This window comes from Mobula birostris, chromosome 15 (genome assembly GCF_030028105.1).
Source record: "Mobula birostris isolate sMobBir1 chromosome 15, sMobBir1.hap1, whole genome shotgun sequence".
NCBI classification, from domain to species: domain Eukaryota; kingdom Metazoa; phylum Chordata; class Chondrichthyes; order Myliobatiformes; family Myliobatidae; genus Mobula; species Mobula birostris.
Window position 1 is genome coordinate 61,555,244 of NC_092384.1, and position 17,620 is coordinate 61,572,863.

The 17,620-nt window shown below is 39.3% G+C and overlaps 1 protein-coding gene and 1 long non-coding RNA gene across 4 annotated transcripts in view; one reads left to right on the plus strand and one right to left on the minus strand.

Annotated features, from left to right (window-relative positions):
* Positions 1-1,291, minus strand: part of zdhhc7 (zinc finger DHHC-type palmitoyltransferase 7) — an 82,252-nt gene extending 80,961 nt beyond the window's left edge. Inside the window, exon 1 of one of the 2 annotated variants that reach the window (XM_072279894.1) lies at positions 1,125-1,291. The gene's annotated coding sequence lies outside the window, so the exon portion shown is untranslated. The remainder of the gene's footprint in view (positions 1-1,124) is intronic. The other variant, XM_072279893.1, reaches the window with a different exon arrangement.
* LOC140210698 (uncharacterized) lies at positions 1,274-12,575 on the plus strand. 2 transcript variants are annotated; one of them, XR_011889273.1, is made up of 3 exons: positions 1,274-1,550; positions 6,551-6,654; positions 8,073-12,575. It is a non-coding gene; the product is annotated as an uncharacterized lncRNA (long non-coding RNA). The 2 variants fall into 2 exon arrangements; XR_011889274.1 differs by lacking the exon at positions 6,551-6,654 and having other exon boundaries at positions 1,275-1,550; positions 8,073-8,513; positions 9,332-12,575.
* The last annotated feature ends 5,045 nt before the right edge of the window (positions 12,576-17,620 follow it).

The following is a 17,620-nucleotide window of genomic DNA, read 5'->3' on the forward strand; positions in this document are numbered from 1 at the left end:
TATTATTTCACTTAGTCAATATTTAAATACTTTAAATGGTATACAGTAGGGTGCAAAGTCAAGAAAACAGAACAATATACCAAGAGGTTTGGAAAATATAAATTGTTCCACACTTGTGCAGTAAAAGTCACTGTTCAATTCCATTCACTGGTTCAATTACCTTTACTATAATGTCTACCTATGTTAATTTTAAAATCAATTTATTAAAGCTGCATTCTCTTAGAATACATTGTTTGAAATAATAAAACCTTCTTGAGTGTCACCAACATTGTGCATCACAGCAGTCAAATAAGGTTGATCTACCGATGCTAAATGATAATAATAAATTACTTCTACTTTGCCAGGTAATGTGAAAAAAGTTAGCAATGCCTGACAAATAATCAATGTCCATTATTCCAGTAAATCCAACGAATTAGTTTTATGCAGATTGCTACCGCATATAGTTGATTACAGAAATAAACTGTACAGGCTTATGTTTGAATGTGATCAAAGAATGTAATCAATATGTGACCTAAAATCTAGATTTTTCACAATTATACACTCAGTTAAAGATTAATGATATATCTGACATCCATGTCAGATAAGAGTAAATAAAGCAGAATATCCTGAATTCATAAAAAGTTTACGTTGGAATCACTGTGTCTGCCAATACAAACACTGTAAATTACATGGTATTATTTCTTAGGTGTAAACACCTGAAAATATTACAATCTGGTGCTGAATTCAAAGATGCAGCCAGTCAGCTCTTCTGAAAAGATCTGTGAATTCTGACGAAGCCACACATTCAGTACTGGAGACGAAAGAGCCAACTGTTCCCTTTTAGGAAAGAAAGAAGGGGGAAATACAAGCAAGAATTGCTGCAATGAGGTTGGGACACATACTAGAAGAGATCATCATATTATAATAAAACCAATAATAAATTATAATTGCACATAAGACTGTGCTTGATTCCACAACGCATGCTAATATACTAACAGAGATTTAAAGAAAGATTATAATCAAACTTTGTTTATTTTAAGCGGGACAGTGGCCTAAACCGGATTGAGATTAAGTGAGGCCGGACAGGGCAACGATAATTAAAACGGATCTTTCTTAAATCAAACAATACAAAAGATTATACATACCTGTCAGCTTGAAATGCCGCAGCAGGAAATGAGTTGAAATAGAAACAACGTTAAAACAAACACAACCGCTTTCGACAAGAGTTTCCCATTTTTTTTTAATCTTTCCCCCCGCCCTCCCTGTGCTAGGAAACTCCTCTCCGCCACAGCGACCGAGCCCCGAACACGCGCCGGAGCGCCGCACTTCCGCAACGGCTTCGGGAGCCTTCGGGCGCACTCGGAGAAGCTCGTGTGGACTCGGGGAAGAAGCCAAAGAAAGGCGGGGAATTGGTCGAGGAAGTCGGGCGGATTCGTGTGGGTTCGGAAAACATGGAGCGATCGCCGGCTGAGCTCTAACACACGGGGTGTGGTCGGGTTCGTGAGAAGAAGCTGGGAGCCCTGTGCAGCATTTGTGACAAATAAGTTTCCATAGAATATGGAAAGTTTAATGTAAGAACAAAAAGCAGTTAGGTATAAATCTTGAGATGTTGCTTCTAAGAATGTGAATCCGCTAAGTGTGTTTACAGATAATTACATCCATCTTTGGCACAGAAGGTGTTGGTGAATTTCACCATCAGTGTCTGCCTTGCTTGAGCTTACGCTTGAAATGCGGGAAGGAGGCTCATGTTTTCCATGTCTTATTGTGGAACTTCATATATAGACGCTGGTGTTGTAGAACAAGGACTGGTTGGTAGTGGGGTTTATGTTTGCAGATGTTACATGTAAGGCCCATTTCTTTCTTGTGCTATGGTAGTTAACAGTTTGGTTTTGTGTGTGCAAATACTGTCGATGCAATGCAATTTAAGTTGTAGCGTATTTGGTTTTGAAAAGAAAGCGAGGTAGGTTGAACAGCTTCCAGTTTGGATTAATTTATTGTCGTATATGTGCCAAGATGCAATGAAATTCCTTGCTTCCATAAAGGGCATAGAGTAAACTGTAAATTTGGTTATAATAAATACAATGAAAGATAAAATGATGAGCCCTAAGCTACAGAATGAAGTTGTTTTGTGCTTCTCAAAGATTGTAGTGCAAAAAGAAATGCCAAAGTGACAATAACAAAATAACTTGTACAAAAAATGTGAAAGCACTGCCCAGGATAGTTCAAAGTAAATGTATTATCAAAGTACATGTATGTCACCATTTATTACCCTGTGATTCACCTTATTGTGGGCATTTGTAGTAAATTGGAAGTAGTATCATGGAATCAATGAAAAACCACACATGACAGATAGAGAAGCAACCAACGTGCAGCAAGAAGAGAGCATGGCCTGGGTGGTGAAGAATCCCTGTTGATGAATGATGCTTACCTGTGACAGCACTCCTTGTAAATGGCTGTATATAATGGGTATGAAAGAGGTGACTGGATTAGGAGATTAGCTGCACTTCATTGGAAAGCTTGATAGCAATGAGGTGCAACACTGGAAGAAGATTGGAAAAAGTTTTAAGGAGTCAACACAACCTTGTCAGACATCATTCTGTACTGAAATTGGGACTACTGTTAAACCTCGGGTTGAAATTATAGTTTATTCCCTGGCATAAAGATGATGTAAAGTGGAGACGAAATCCTGTGGGAAGCCAAATTTGAGAAAAAAGCTGATTGGAATCCAAGGTGTACTGTGAGGCCATATAATGAACACCATGTATAATGGTTGATTTTTTTTTTCCTACACCTTTAGAGTTGAGGCATGGTGGAAATCATGTACATTGTGCCTGCAGACAGATAGAATCTATAGCCCTTTTGTCACTGGAAGGAAGAGGGTGGTGAGAAAGCAATGATTATAACTGTGGCAGACCGTATGGAGAGCCTATCTAATAATCATATTTGCCTCCTTTCTTGAAGATAGTTACAGTTATGAGAACTTTTGTGTTCTTGACATATCCTTCTCTTCCCAGATGTGGAAGATGAGTTTATGATTTTGTGCCTGACATTCCATTAGGTTTATTTTACCTTGTTTCTCAGTTGGTACGATCTTATTAGTCTGAGGCGGTGGTAGTAGTGCGCAGGATGGTTTACTGTGCAACAGAACTATGGTTGATTTATTTAAAGTCTTACTTACAGCAGATACTGATACGTTTTCCTTGGCTTTCAGAATGGGCAGGCCCATGGAGAAGTTGGGCAATGGGTGGTATTGACAACATTAAACATTACACTCACAATGGTAATCAGTGAGTTGCTGGGCCTTGCATTCTTCCACCTGCCATCATCTTTGAGTCATGATTTTTCTGCTATACCTTAGCCTCTGGGTACTTCAGAGAGTATTCTTTTGGGTACTTCAGAGAGTATTCTTTCACCTAAGGTTGTGGATGATAACATTTTGAATCCGAGGACAGTTTGCATTTGCAGTGATTTGGAAGTGCGCATATGCCGGTCGTGCATGCAGCCTGGTACAGCCGTTCCGATCTATTCTTACTTTCTTCTTACTTTTTAATTTACTTTACTTTTTTGTATTTTTTTTTCTCACGGTAACACATCGAAGCTGCACCCTCTCTAACATGCTGGTAGAGAGAGTTTTATTTGGGTTTTCTTTAGCGCTGGAAATGGTTATATCCCGACACGCGGGACAGAAGCAAGGTCGTATTGTGTATTCCACAGACCAACAAAGACCGGCCGGCTTAGCAAACAGAGCGGTGGACACCCCTGCTGAAATCCGGAGGAAAACACACAGGGGGATCACAAAGCCGAGGAAAGAGGACCGGGTCGAGACAACAGAGACTTTTGGAGAAGAGGAGTTCGGTGGGTAATACCATTGCGGCTGACCGGAAGTGCACTGAGAGTGGTAAGCGTAAAGGAGTTGGGTGCTTACTGTTCTGGCTAACAACGGATGGTGCAATCCAGGGTATATTACGATCGAGGAACATGTTTGCAGACTGGATACTGAACTTTTTACTGTTGGAGTTTGGCCACATTCCACCGTGATACAACACTTGGCAGCACGGGTGGTCGTTCCTGCCTGTGGCCATCGAACGTGCAGCTCCTCCCGTGGAGGGTCTGACACCCTGAGCCAATAGACTGGTCCTGGACTTATTTTCCTTCTGGCATAGTTTGTATTTTGGTGTTTGATTGTTGGGGTTTTTTGTATTGCTATATTTACGCTCTATTCTTGGTTGGTGCGGCTGTAACGAAACCAAATTTCCCTCGGGATTAATAAAGTATATCTATCAGAATCAGGTTTAATATCACCAGCATATGTCATGAAATTTGTTAACTTTTTGGCAGTAGTACAATGAAATACATGATAAATATAGAGGAAAAAATCTGAATTATGTTAAGTATGTTAAATAGTTAAGTTAAAATATGTGGTGCAAAAACAGAAGTAAAAAGAAAAATGAAGTAGTGTTCATGGGTTCAATGTCCATTTAGAAATCAGATGGCAGAGGGGAAGAAGCTGTTCTTGAATCGCTGAGTGTGTGCCTTCAGGCTTCTGTACCTCCTTCCTGATGTTAACAATGGGAAGAGGGCATGTCCTGGGTGATGGGGGTCATTGATGATGGAAGCCATTTTACTGAGGCACCGCCACACCTTGAAGATGTTTTGGATAATATGGAGGCTAGTACCCATGTTGGAGCTGATTAATTTTACAACTCTAAATTTTTAACTCCCAAATCTGACCATATTCATTAAACTAATCCTGGTATCATGTAGTGGAGAAGCCAGAAGTTATTCACAGGTTCTAATTATAGTGGACTTCAGAGCTGTCCACCTCCTTTTAATCACCAGGTTGTCTTTGATGCACAGTCTGAGGAAGACAACAAGGAGTCTTTCCAGTCTTCTTGAGATCTTCATCGTTGATTTTCTTACAACAATATTTCAAAATTGAGTTTATTATCAGAACCACAATTACATATATGCACTTGTGCAATGAAAAACTTAATTGTGGCAGTCAGCGTCACAGACACACAGCATCATATAAGGAGCATTCACAAGAAAAACATAAATATAAATTGTTCACAATTTTTACAAGAAAGCAGAACTAGAATTTTTAAAAAAGCTGCATTTTAGTGCAATGTGGTTGCAGTGTTACTACACTGTAGTTATTTGAGTTTTACCCTTTGGTTCAAGATCAGTGGCTGAGGGAAAGTAGCTGTTCTCGAGGCAGATGGGGTGGGTCTTCCTAGGACAGAAGCCAGCCCTGGCCCCTTTCAGCCAATTAATCATTTTTATTTGGTGCTACTTCCTATACCAGTGGAGTTTAATGCTCAGAGAAACCATATACTGCAGAGAATCAAACCACAAATGGAACTTGAAACCAGAAGTTGGAAAAAGAAACTAGAATGATTCTTAAGGTAACTTTTATTAGCTATCAAAGAAAGGAAATAGAGCCAACTGATGCTTGGATATCTAAGTAGTAGTTTTGGAATGTTCTTATTATTGCCTTACTGCTGAGTAAAGGGTTACAGATTCAGTGTTTATCTACTATGCGCTGTGGTTTCACTGTAGTCCTTTCCAGCTGTACTTTCAATGCAGCAGCCGGGCTGAGTTTGATCCCAGCAAGTACGTTGACATGTATAGTATTTGCTGTTGGAACCACTGGGAGTCAAATGTATTTTGTTGTCCTTGCCTCAGTAGTTGGTAAGTTCAGTGGTAAAGAATCCATTTCAATTCCTCCCAAGTTCACATTTCCTCTTAATTTCGAATACTTGCAACTGAAGAGGACATAATTCAAACTTACAAAAATCTTCACCTGAAATACTTTGCTTTATATTTGGGTATAAAAGAACGCCAAATCCTCCATGCACGTGGGCGTCTATATCGGCTTATTGATTGATTGGGATGTGGCTGTCACTGGCAAGGTTAGAAATTTTGTCCAGATCTTGTTACATTAGGCATGGACTGCTTCACTTTTTTTTTTGAGAAGGAATGCAGTAAAAAAAAATGCTGGTTTGCAGCAGATCAAGTGAAGAGAAGTCAAGTCACTTTTTATTGTCATTTCGACCATAACTGCTGGTACAGTACACAGTGAAAACAAGACAACGTTTTTCAGGACCATGGTGCTACATGAACAATACAAAACCTACACTGAGCTACGTAAAACAACACAAAACTACACTAGACCACAGACCTACCCAGGACTGCATAAAGTGCACAAAACAGTGCAGGCTTTACAACAAATAATAAACAAGACAATATGCACAGTAAAGTATGCACTTGTGCCACTGTGTCTTTGGATTAATGCAAGCAGTATCACTTCTTCAAATAAATGTAAGTTTAACGATAGTGGAAATGAAAGCATATGTATATTGCCACACTCCCTGCCAATGCTGATGGTCTAAAATGATGCAAGATTAAAAGTCAATATGTAAAAGTGGAATTAGTGTGCTGAATTCATGAATCAATCAACTCCCCAGCAGTTAGAATCAAATATTTTCTGATTTTGTGTTTAGATTCATTTCCAGCATAAGTAATTCCAGATTCAAAGATGAACCTTAGATTCTCCTGTACCTCTTTACAGGTTGGTGGGATGGGGTTCCACAGTGAAGGAGTGGGAGGTAACTGACAACAGAAGCAAATGTGAAAGCCATTGTGATGACAAGAGCAAGTCAAAGGCTGCAAGTGGTAAGAAAAACAAACTGATGGAAGAACTCAGTGGGTCTGGCAGCATGATCCTGCATGACCCACTGAGTTCATCCAGCTGCTGTTTTCTTTTTGCTCCAGGTTCCAGCATTTGCATTCTTTTGCCTCTCAAAGACAGAGAGTGTCCTATGATGAGTGGAATCTACTGATTCCCACAGGGAAAGAGTCAGGGAATTGATGAAATCTATCTACCTGGATGAGTGCAGCTCTAATAATCATCAAAATTCTACTATTTTAAATATCCATTCCTTTCATTATTGTGACTGTGTTCAGCCCGTCTACAAAGTTAAACGCAGTCACTTTATTCTCATGATTGTGTAGCTAAGAACAGCTCCCAGTGCCATATTTAAGTTTGCTGCTGATGCCACTATTGTTGGTCAAATCAAAGCTGATAAGGAATTGGCATATAGGAGAGAGATTGAAAACCTGGTTGAGTGGTGCCACAGCAACTCAGCATCAGCAAAACCAAAGAGCTGATTATCAACTACGAGAGGAAGAAACTGGAGGTCTATAAGCCAGTCCTCATTAGAGGAATGGAGGTGGAAGAGGATCAGTAGCTCTAAACTCCTTGGTGTTAACATCAGAAGTTCTGTCCAATTCAGAAATGTCATCTCAAAGAAAGCATGATGATTCCATTTTCTTAGAAGTTTGTGTATATTTCGCATGTCACCAAAAACTTTTCAAAATATTCAGGATTGTTTAATATCATTTCCAGTACACAAGTGTAAAAGAGAATAAAATAATTGTCATTCTGGATCTGATGCAGAACAAAAACAAACAGTTAGATAACCCTATCTTTGAAACATTGCTACAACCTAAGTACGTACTTTCAAAGAGTCTCCATCTCGTGTTCTCAATATTTATTGTTCATTATTATTATTATTATTATTTATTTTTGTATCTACACAGCTTGTTGTCTTTTGCAGACTGGTTGAACACCCAAGTTGGTGAGGCCTTTTGTTGATTATATTATGTTTATTATTTATTATGTGTTTATTGGGTATGCCCACAAAAAATAAATCTCAGGGTTGTTTATGGCGATATATATGTACTAAATTTACTGTGAACTTTAAGGGAGGGATTTCTAGAGTCATGGCCCATGGTATGTCATCTAAAACACTGGCAAATTCCTATAGATGCACACTGAAGTGTGTTCTGACTGGATGCATCATGGCCTGGTATGAAAATACCAATGCCAGAGAAACGCCTACAAAAAGTGGTGGATGCAGCCCAGTACATCAAAGGAAAAGCCCTCCCTACCATTGAGCATACCGTCAAGGAATGTTGCCATAAGAAAGCAGCATCCATCAACATCCAGTCCATGCTCTCGTTGGTGCTGTTATCAGAAGAAGGTCTCCTACCACTGGGCTGAGTAACAGTTATTACCCTTAAATCCTTAGGTTCCTGAACTGGTGTGGATAACTTCACTCACCTCAACGCTGAATTGATTCCACCACCTACGGACTCACTTCTAAGAACTCTACAGCTCATGTTCTCAGCAACACAAAATGCTGGAGGGACTCAGCAGGTCAAGCAGCATCTATGAAAAAGAGTAAACAGTCGATGTTTCAGGCCGAGACCCTTCTTCAGGACTGCATCTTAAAAATAATTACAGATACAATGTAAATTGTGAACATTGGAGATGAGGATTACATGGACGTCAAATATATTTAAAATACACCCACATTCTGAATTATTTAATTTGTATTTTACAAAAGTTAATGCTCAAAAATTGAAAAATTCCAATACTGGAAGATTGGAAAAAGTAAACTGCAACTTTTACAAAAGGAAATTCAAGAAAAACAGGTGGAATGATGAAAACATAGAGGTGCTTCTTTGAGGTAGTTTTAAATATTTCCCTTAATCAGCTTCAATCATTTCAAAGCATTTGTATTAGTGCAGTAGCAGCTAGGTTATGCACAAGAAAATATTGTTAAAATAGTTAAATTAGGACTAAATAGCCTTTTTTGAGTTATCTTGTAAATAAATGTTGAGAAGGAGACTGAAGAGATCTCCTCTATTCTTCGGATCATACAATGGAATCCTTTTATGTCCATTTGAGGGGTAACAGGGAATAGGTTTATCATTATGGATGCTGTCCAAGTTGCATGCCATCTTGGACAATGTCTCCCATCCACTACATAATGTACTGGTTGGGCACAGGAGTACATTCAGCCAGAGACCCATTCCACCGAGTTGCAACACAGAGCGTCATAGGAAGTCATCCCTGCCTGTGGCCATCAAAGTTTACAACTCCTCCCTTGGAGGGTCAGACACCCTGAGCCAATAGGCTGGTCCTGGTCTTATTTCCTGGCATAATTTATTATTACTATTTAACTATTTATGGTTTTATTACTATTTAATTATTTATGGTGCAACTGTATCGAAAACCAATTTCCCCTGGGATCAATAAAGTATGACTATGACTATTATCATCCAAAAAATGACACATCTGACAGATTAGCTGAAGTATTAGACTAAATATTTGTACAAGTCTCTGGAATATTGCGATTTTTTTTTTGAAACTTGTATTTCTAAGCGAATGAGGAGGCTCATATGAATCTATCATTCATCATTGTACCATGTAAGCCAGGTAATTTTGGATATATTTACTGCTTTCATTCTGAGTACAATGTGTGGCCCACTTCTGTATTCTTAGGAGGAATTCATCGTAGGGGTGAAAAGGTTCCAGTGCAAATATTCCCTACCATTTCACAAACGTGTAGTGGAGCTTATTGCTTTGGCCTTCAGCTGATTATTCAACAACAGGGTACTTCTGCCAGGGCTGGCAACGTGATCTATAATACCTTCAGATTACATAGGATGTGGAGATGTTATACATGCCAACAAGCCTAAGGAGTCCTGTTCCAAGGTAAGACAAGGGTTGGATGAAGCCAAAAGGTAGTTTATGGCAGAATTAGAAAATTGAGAACATGAAAACCCTTATGGGAATATAGGAAATGTAGTGAGATATTTAGAAAGGTAATTAGCAATTGCAAGGAAATGCATACAAAGTAACAATAGCAGGCAAGACTAAGGAAAATTCCTAATTATATGTATACAGTATAAAGCTGTAGAGAGTAAGCAGAAAAAGAGCAGGATCCGTTAGGGACCAAAGTGTCAATCTGTGTCAGTGATATTTTAAATAAATAGTTCTTATCTATTCACTATGGGGAAGAAGATATTTTAGTTGGGGAATTCGGGAAGCGGGAGGTGAAATTCTCAGACAAATTACCATTTTAAAAAAGGAGATATTAGCTGTATTAGGCTAAAAGGTGGGTGACAAGCTATATGCTAGGTTGGTGATAGAAGGCAGAGGGTGATAGTCAAGAGTTGTTTTTGTGATAGAAAGCTTATGACCAGCAATGTATCAAATGAATTGCTACTGATATCCTTGGCTGTTTGTTATATGCAGTAATTCTCTGGATGTGAATACGGTAGCTATTAATAAGTGTACAATAGACACCAAAATTAGTGAGGTTATCTACAGTGAGAACATTAGTCTTTACCTGCAGCAAGATATTGATGAGTGGGTAAAGTGGGCAAGAAATGGCAAATAGAACTTAAAACTGAAAAATGTGAGGTGATGTGTTTTGGGAGAACAAATTAATCTAGACCATACACAATAAAAAGAGGGCTGTAGGAGGTACTGAGGAACAGAAGTACGGTATATTGCTATACATGACCAAGGATACTGGAAGTTAACAGACTAGGTATATAAGCTAATTAAGAGAAAATATGGGATAATTGCCTTTATTAGCTGGGGCACAGAATAAAAGAACCGGGAAAGTGTGCTTCAGTTATAGAGAACATAAGTTAGGCCACAGCTAGAGTAGTCTTTGCAGTCTGGTCACCAAAGTATAGAAATTATGTAATAACACTGGAGAGAGTGCAAGGAGTTCCCAAGAATGGAATTTTTAGCTATGAGAAGAGATTAGATAGGTTGGGTTTGTTTCCCCTCTGTATAGGAAGCTGAGGGGTGTGGATCTGACAGGTATATAAAATTGAGGGGCTTGTAGATGGGGTCGACAGTTCCTATACAGATGTCGAAAGCGAGGGGACCTATGTGGGTAGATATGAAAAGGTTATGCCTTGAAGAAGTGTCCATCATTGATTGCAGAGGTTTACAGTAAAATGTGAGAGATTTAGAAGGGATTGGAGGAAGGATGATTTCTCTCAAGATGGTTGAAATCTGGAATGCATCTCCTGTTGAGCAGGGGAATCAAATATTTTTGCAATGACTACTTAGATGGACATTCTAGAAACAGATGTATTCTAGATACTGGAACTAAACCCACAGACTGAAAACTATATATATTGTATCCCTATTTCAAATATTAGCTTTCCTGAAGATCTGATCACTGAAAATTTTATAAGACGGGTATTTGAAACAATGTGAGTTCATGGAATCCTTCCACTATTTGAAGACAATTTATATGGAAAACCTGTTCTCGTGTTGGAGGCCCAATGTCTGCGAGTCTGGGGCCGAGAACTGGAGGCCCAGAGGAAGCCAGTCTTGGGGTTGGATGCTTGTTGGTGGGTAGGGTTTTGTTGTTGTTGTTGCTGCCTGTGTTGTTTTGCTGCACATTGTCAGCATCCAAATGCGTGGTAACACTTGTCTCTGGCGCGTCACTGGGAGTATTTGTTGTATGTTTCAGTGTTCTGTACATGTGATGAATAAACCTGAATCAATAAAAATAAAGTTAGGAAGCGATTTTATGTGAGGGAGGGAGAATGAGAGAGTTAGGAAATTGACAGAAATGAGAATATGATTTAGGTCGATCACTAATGATACAGACTTTCACTTAACTAGGTGTACATGTCAAGAAATTCTATCAAATAGACTGGAATTTCCAGATGGCAAATTTTAATGGAGAGGTAATGAAAGATTGCTTACAAGACTTTCCGCTGGGTTGGTCAGGCTAGGTGAGGGGTGTGGAGTTGCTCCCTAGAAGAAAATATCCATTATGGTTACCAGTAATGGATGATTTGTGAAATAGAATTGATTAATTGGGCTCACTTGTTTCTTTTTCCAGCAAAGAAATTATGAAGGATTAAGGTTAATTTATAGTTACACAAGGTTGGTCAAAGGATCTCAAAAGACTGAATAATAATTGAGGCTTGGTTTATCTACTTTAGGAGTACCTGGCTCTAGTGTAGCCTTTGAGTCAGAAGTTTGTGGGTTCAAGTCCCATTTCTGAAGTTGAGGATTACAAAAGATCTCTGCTACAGTTCTAATGAAGAGCATTATTCTGGGTAGCCGTAGGCTAAGATTTATCCCTTAACCAGCATCCGATAAAATAAAAGTATTTCTGCTTTTGGCAACCCATGCTGTGCATTTTGGCTGCTGCATTTCACACATTTCAATGATTGCACTTCCAAAGTGTGGTCTACTAAATATACTATAAAGCTCATTGGGACATACTATAGTTGTGAAAAATGTTATATAAATGCAGATATTCCTTTGAGGGCATGTTGTCTGGGAACCGCTTATCCTGAGTTCTTTCTAGCAAGTCTTGAGCATGCAGCACCATTCCTGATTTTTCTATGCATTAAGATAAATGGAAGAAAATTACATTGCAATGACATGGTTTATTGAAAGGCGGTGCCTGTGACTTCGATTTTTGTTTTTGCTGGCAATGCTGGATTATGGAATCAGCTCTTATGTCAAAATGATGTTGGAATATAAGGCACTATTTATAGCTACTGATTTGAGGCTGGAAGAATGCCAAGAAGCCTGCTGGACTCTGTTTAACTGAGGTATAACCACTTTAAAGAAATGCAAATTCTAGTCTATTTTCTTATAACATTAGTTAATACTTCATTAGAGTCAGAACTCTTAATTGTAAAAAGCTTGTTTATGATTATATAAAATTCTTTGTTGTTTTTGTTGTCTCTCTGAGGTTGCTGTTTACAATAAAATGGTGTCCCACTGTACTGACTATAGATCTCTGTAATACTTTGAGAACCACAGAGAAAAGTTGTCCAATTAGATTACTCAGAGTGATTTGAATAATGGCCAAATTGTAGTTAACAGTAAATCCATTGGATGCCTAATTAAATGAATAGAGTCATAGAAAAGGAATTGATGAGATTAGTGTGCTGAGCTCATTGTGAAATGATAATACTTATGTCAGCAAAATTGGAGGTGGAGTACTGCAGTGATTATAGAACTAGATTAGCAACACAGCAGCCCTGGGATCGAGTTCATTTATGGTTCATTATAAAACTGAATTCAATACATGAGGTCAATTGTGGATTAGCACCAGATCAAAATTATTATAAAAATTGTAATTGCTCGAAACAGAAACAATGATGCCTTACCTGGTTGCCTCAAATAGCAACATAGAAGCTACAGATGAGTGATAAATATCCAGGTTGCACAAAACAAAAGCAGTAGGGTGATCTATCATATAGCTGCACCATGTGACTTCTCAAACATAGCAATGTGAAATCTGAATATACCCCCAGTTCAAATTTAAAAAGTAAGTTCAGTTCGTCTTCCTTGGATGTTTGTCAAGTCGTAAAGAACTAAAGTGTATTAATGACCTTGAGGTGCAGATACGCCAAGCCTTACTAGAAGGTGGGAAGGATTTTAGAGCTTAAATGGCTTACATCTATTTTCTATATTATGATTTGATAATTATAGGCAAAGATCAGTACTACAGAGTTGTAGAGAATTACAACATTGGAACAGACCCCTCAACCTACCAGGTCTGCACTGGCCATAAACCCACTCCTGTATTTACATCAATCCCACTTTTAAAATTCTTCACACTTTTTCCATTAGCTACCCGCTCAGATGTTACCAGTCATCTATTAGGGACAATTTACAGCAGCCAGTTCGCCTACCAGTCTGTACAACTTTGGAATGTGGGAGGAAACCGGTGCATGCAGAGGAAACACATGCAGTAGTGGGGAGAATGTGCAGACTCCACACAGACAACACCTGATATATTTGAGCCCAGATCTTTAGCTCTGTGAGACAGCGCTCTTTCAAAATGGGCGTGAGGTGAATTTTCTCTCAGAAGTTTGTCTCTGGGATTCTCTGTCTAAAATATGATCGAAGCAGGATCTTGGAATATTTATAAAACCTTGTTAGATTTTTGCGGTTGAAAGGTTACCTCAGGAAGATAGGGAAGGTGGAGTAGAGGTTACAGGTAGCTCAGCTGTGGTCTTACTAAATTTGTAGAGAATGCTTGAGGGGCAGAGTGCTTCTGACCATACATCACTCCGTGCAATATTATGATGAGGTTGTATAAGGCATTGGTGAGGCCGAATCTGGAGTATTGTGTTCAGTTTTGGTCACCAAATTACAGGAAGGATATAAATAAAGTTGAAAGAGTGCAGAGAAGGTTTACAAGGATGTTGCCGGGACTTGAGAAACTCAGTTACAGAGAAAGGTTGAATAGGTTAGGACTTTATTCCCTGGAGCGTAGAAGAATGAGGGGAGATTTGATAGAGGTATATAAAATTATGGGTATAGATAGAGTGAGTGCAAGCAGGCTTTTTCCACTGAGGCAAGGGGAGAAAAAAACCAGAAGACATGGGTTAAGGGTGAGGGGGGAGAAGTTTAAAGGGAACATTGGGGGGGGCTTCTTACACAGAGAGTGGTGGGAGTATGGAATGAGCTGCCAGACGAGGTGGTAAATGTGGGTTCTTTTTTAACGTTTAAGAATAAATTGGACAGATACATGGATGGGAGGTGTATGGAGGGATATGGTCAGTGTGCAGGTCAGTGGGACTAGGCAGAAAATGGTTCGGCACAGCCAAAAAGGGCCAAAAGGCCTGTTTCTGTGCTGTAGTTTTTCTATGGTTTCTATGCAGTAAATGAGTAGTGTATATCCAACTCCTCCAGTTCAATTTCTTATGTATGATAACCATTGTAAGAATTAGTAGTTGGATTTTCTCGATAGAAATTTCAACTCGTGGAAAATGAGCTACAAATGTGATATAAGGGTTGAAGGGTTGATAAAAGGGGGAGAAGCTGACAGCGATGCAGGTGGATGCTTTCCTGGTGTCATGGATTCTTGATTACCTGACTGGCAGACCACAGTACATGTGCTTTCAACAGTGTGTGTTCGACAGAGTGATCAGCAGCACTGGGGCTCCACAGGGGATTGTCTTGTCTCCCTTCCTCTTCACTATTTACACCTCGGACTTCAACTACTGCACAGAGTCTTGTCATCTTCAGAAGTTTTCTGATGACTCTGCCATAGTTGGATGCATCAGCAAGGGAAATGAGGCTGAGTACAGGGCTACAGTAGGAAACTTTGTCACATGGTGTGAGTAGAATTATCTGCAGGTTAATGTGAAAAAGACTAAGGAGCTGGTGGTAGACCTGAGGAGAGCTAAGGTACCGGTGACCCCTGTTTCTATCCGGGGGGGGGGGGTCAGTGTGGACATGGTGGAGGATTACAAATACCTGGGGAAATGAATTGACAATAAACTGGACTGGTCAAAGGACACTGAGGCTGTCTACAAGAAGAGTCAGAGCCGTCTCTATTTCCTGAGGAGACTGAGGTCCTTTAACATCTGCCGGACGATGCTGAGGATGTTCTATGAGTCTGTGGTGGCCAGTGCTATCATGTTTGCTGTTGTGTGCTGGGGCAGCAGGCTGAGGGTAGCAGACACCAACAGAATCAACAAACTCATTCGTAAGGCCAGTGATGTTGTGGGGATGGAACTGGAATCTCTGACGGTGGTGTCTGAAAAGAGGATGCTGTCCAAGTTGCATGCCATCTTGGTCAATGTCTCCCATCCACTACATAATGTACTGGTTGGGCACAGTAGTACATTCAGCCAGAGACTCATTCCACGGAGATGCAACACAGAGCGTCATAGGAAGTCATTCCTGCCTGTGGCCATCAAACTTTACAACTCCTCCCTTGGAGGGTCAGACACCCTGAGTCAATAGGCTGGTCCTGGTCTTATTTCCTGGCATAATTTACATATTACTATTTAACTATTTATGGTTTTATTACTATTTATTATTTATGGTGCAACTGTAACGAAAACCAATTTCCCCCGGGATCAATAAAGTATGACTATGAATAGTTCAGGAACAGTTATTACCTTTCAAGCATCAGGCTTCTGAACCAATGTAGATAACTTCATTCTCCTCAACTCTGAACTGATTCTACAACCTATGGACTCACTTTCAAGGACTCTACAGCTCATGTTCTCAGTATTATTTATATTTGGGCAGTTTTTTGAACTTGTGTTTAGCAGGCTTTGTGTGTAGTTTTTCATCGATTCTATTATATTTCTTTGTTCTGTGAATGCCTGGAAGAAAATGAATCTCAGTATACATACTTCGATAAATTTATTTTAAACTTTTGAACTTTGAAGCGCCTAGGGTGAATCCCAGCGTCTGGTATACTTCATTGTCTTAAGATGTATAGTACTAATGGAACTGAACACAGCACATTTATTGAGTGGGAAGGTGTGGGGAAACCTTTTTAGTCTTCTGATTAATGAGCATTCTTTGATGAGGAAGCAGTTGTCCTAAAATGCTTCTCTGAAGAACTGTAATTATTCACTGACAATTTAGTGATTAATTGTAGTTATTAAGAGCTATTTTCTTTGTGCTTTGTTTGAATTTGCCTTATGGCAACATTACCTTTAATTCTGTTTGCTCCAGGCAAAGGTTGCTGCTTTACATTGACCAATAAACTCATCAAAGCACACATTGCTATAAAGATACCATGAATATTAATCTTTTTATACTGTATTAGAATTAAATAACCCTGAGGTAAACATAGTTAAGAAATAGAAAATATTCAATATATTGGAGGTGAAAGTAGGTTACTGCTGAGAAAGTATATGTATTTTTGAAAAAATTTTAACGAATACCATTTTAATTTGATTGCAGTTAAACTTGGCTATGTAGCACAGGTATCTATGATTTTTTTTAGAGTGACAGAAGAGTTAAATCTCTAAGAGTTCACATTAGTCTCCTCTGAATTAATAACTGATCTGGAGGCAGAAAGGATTTTATGAATTCATCAAGGGTAATTAGTTTATATATCCAGTAGTTCTTTTACTAGTATCAATTCAGTCACTATTTTACTTTATGCCTTCCAAAATGCTGTGTAGGAGTCACGTGAAAACAGATTACACACACAAGCAATTCATTTCAATTCTAGCCCCATTTATTTGCAGGAAAATGTACAGAAAATGAACCAGAGATTGTTGCTGAAGTCATGTAATTGGAGTAGTGCTTGTGCATTTAACCCACTCGTGTTTCTCTTATGATAGGCACAGTTAAAAATATGCTGCCCATCTCGGGCATCCCAGGCTTTGGTCAGGTTCGAGTTAGATATGGCCCTTGTGGCTACGGGGGTCAGGGGGTATGGAGGGAAGGCTGGGGCGGGGTTCTGAGTTGGATGATCAGCCATGATCATAATGAATGGCGGTGCAGGCAGTATGAAGACTGACACCTGGTGGTTGGAGGTGATACAACCTATTTTTACTACGCTTAACTCATTTTAGTGCCTGGTTTAACACAATAGCATCCATTCCAGTGAAATCGCAACTTCCAGGTGTTAATACGTTTTTGGCATCATTCAACGCAAGTTGCCAAGAAATGGCAAAGTCAAACCTTTGTTTTTAACTCCTGATAAAACAAGTAGAGCCACAACTACTCAGCCAGAAGACGCAAATTAAATGGCTTTAATTGGGGCACAGACATGCAGTTGGCTTCATGTACATCTTTGAGCTATCAGCACTGTACGTAGCTGCTGGGTTTCATACTGCTACTGCAGACTTTCAAGCTGAGGCTTTTCTTAATCATTAATTTCTTTGCACACGTACAGGGAAACTTACTCTGCTCGTGGACTGTTTTGTCCCAGTCCCATCAGAAGTATGTAGCATCCACACCAGGACCACCAGACTCAAAAAGTTACTTTCCCCAAGCAGCAAGGCTGATCAACACCTCCACCACCAT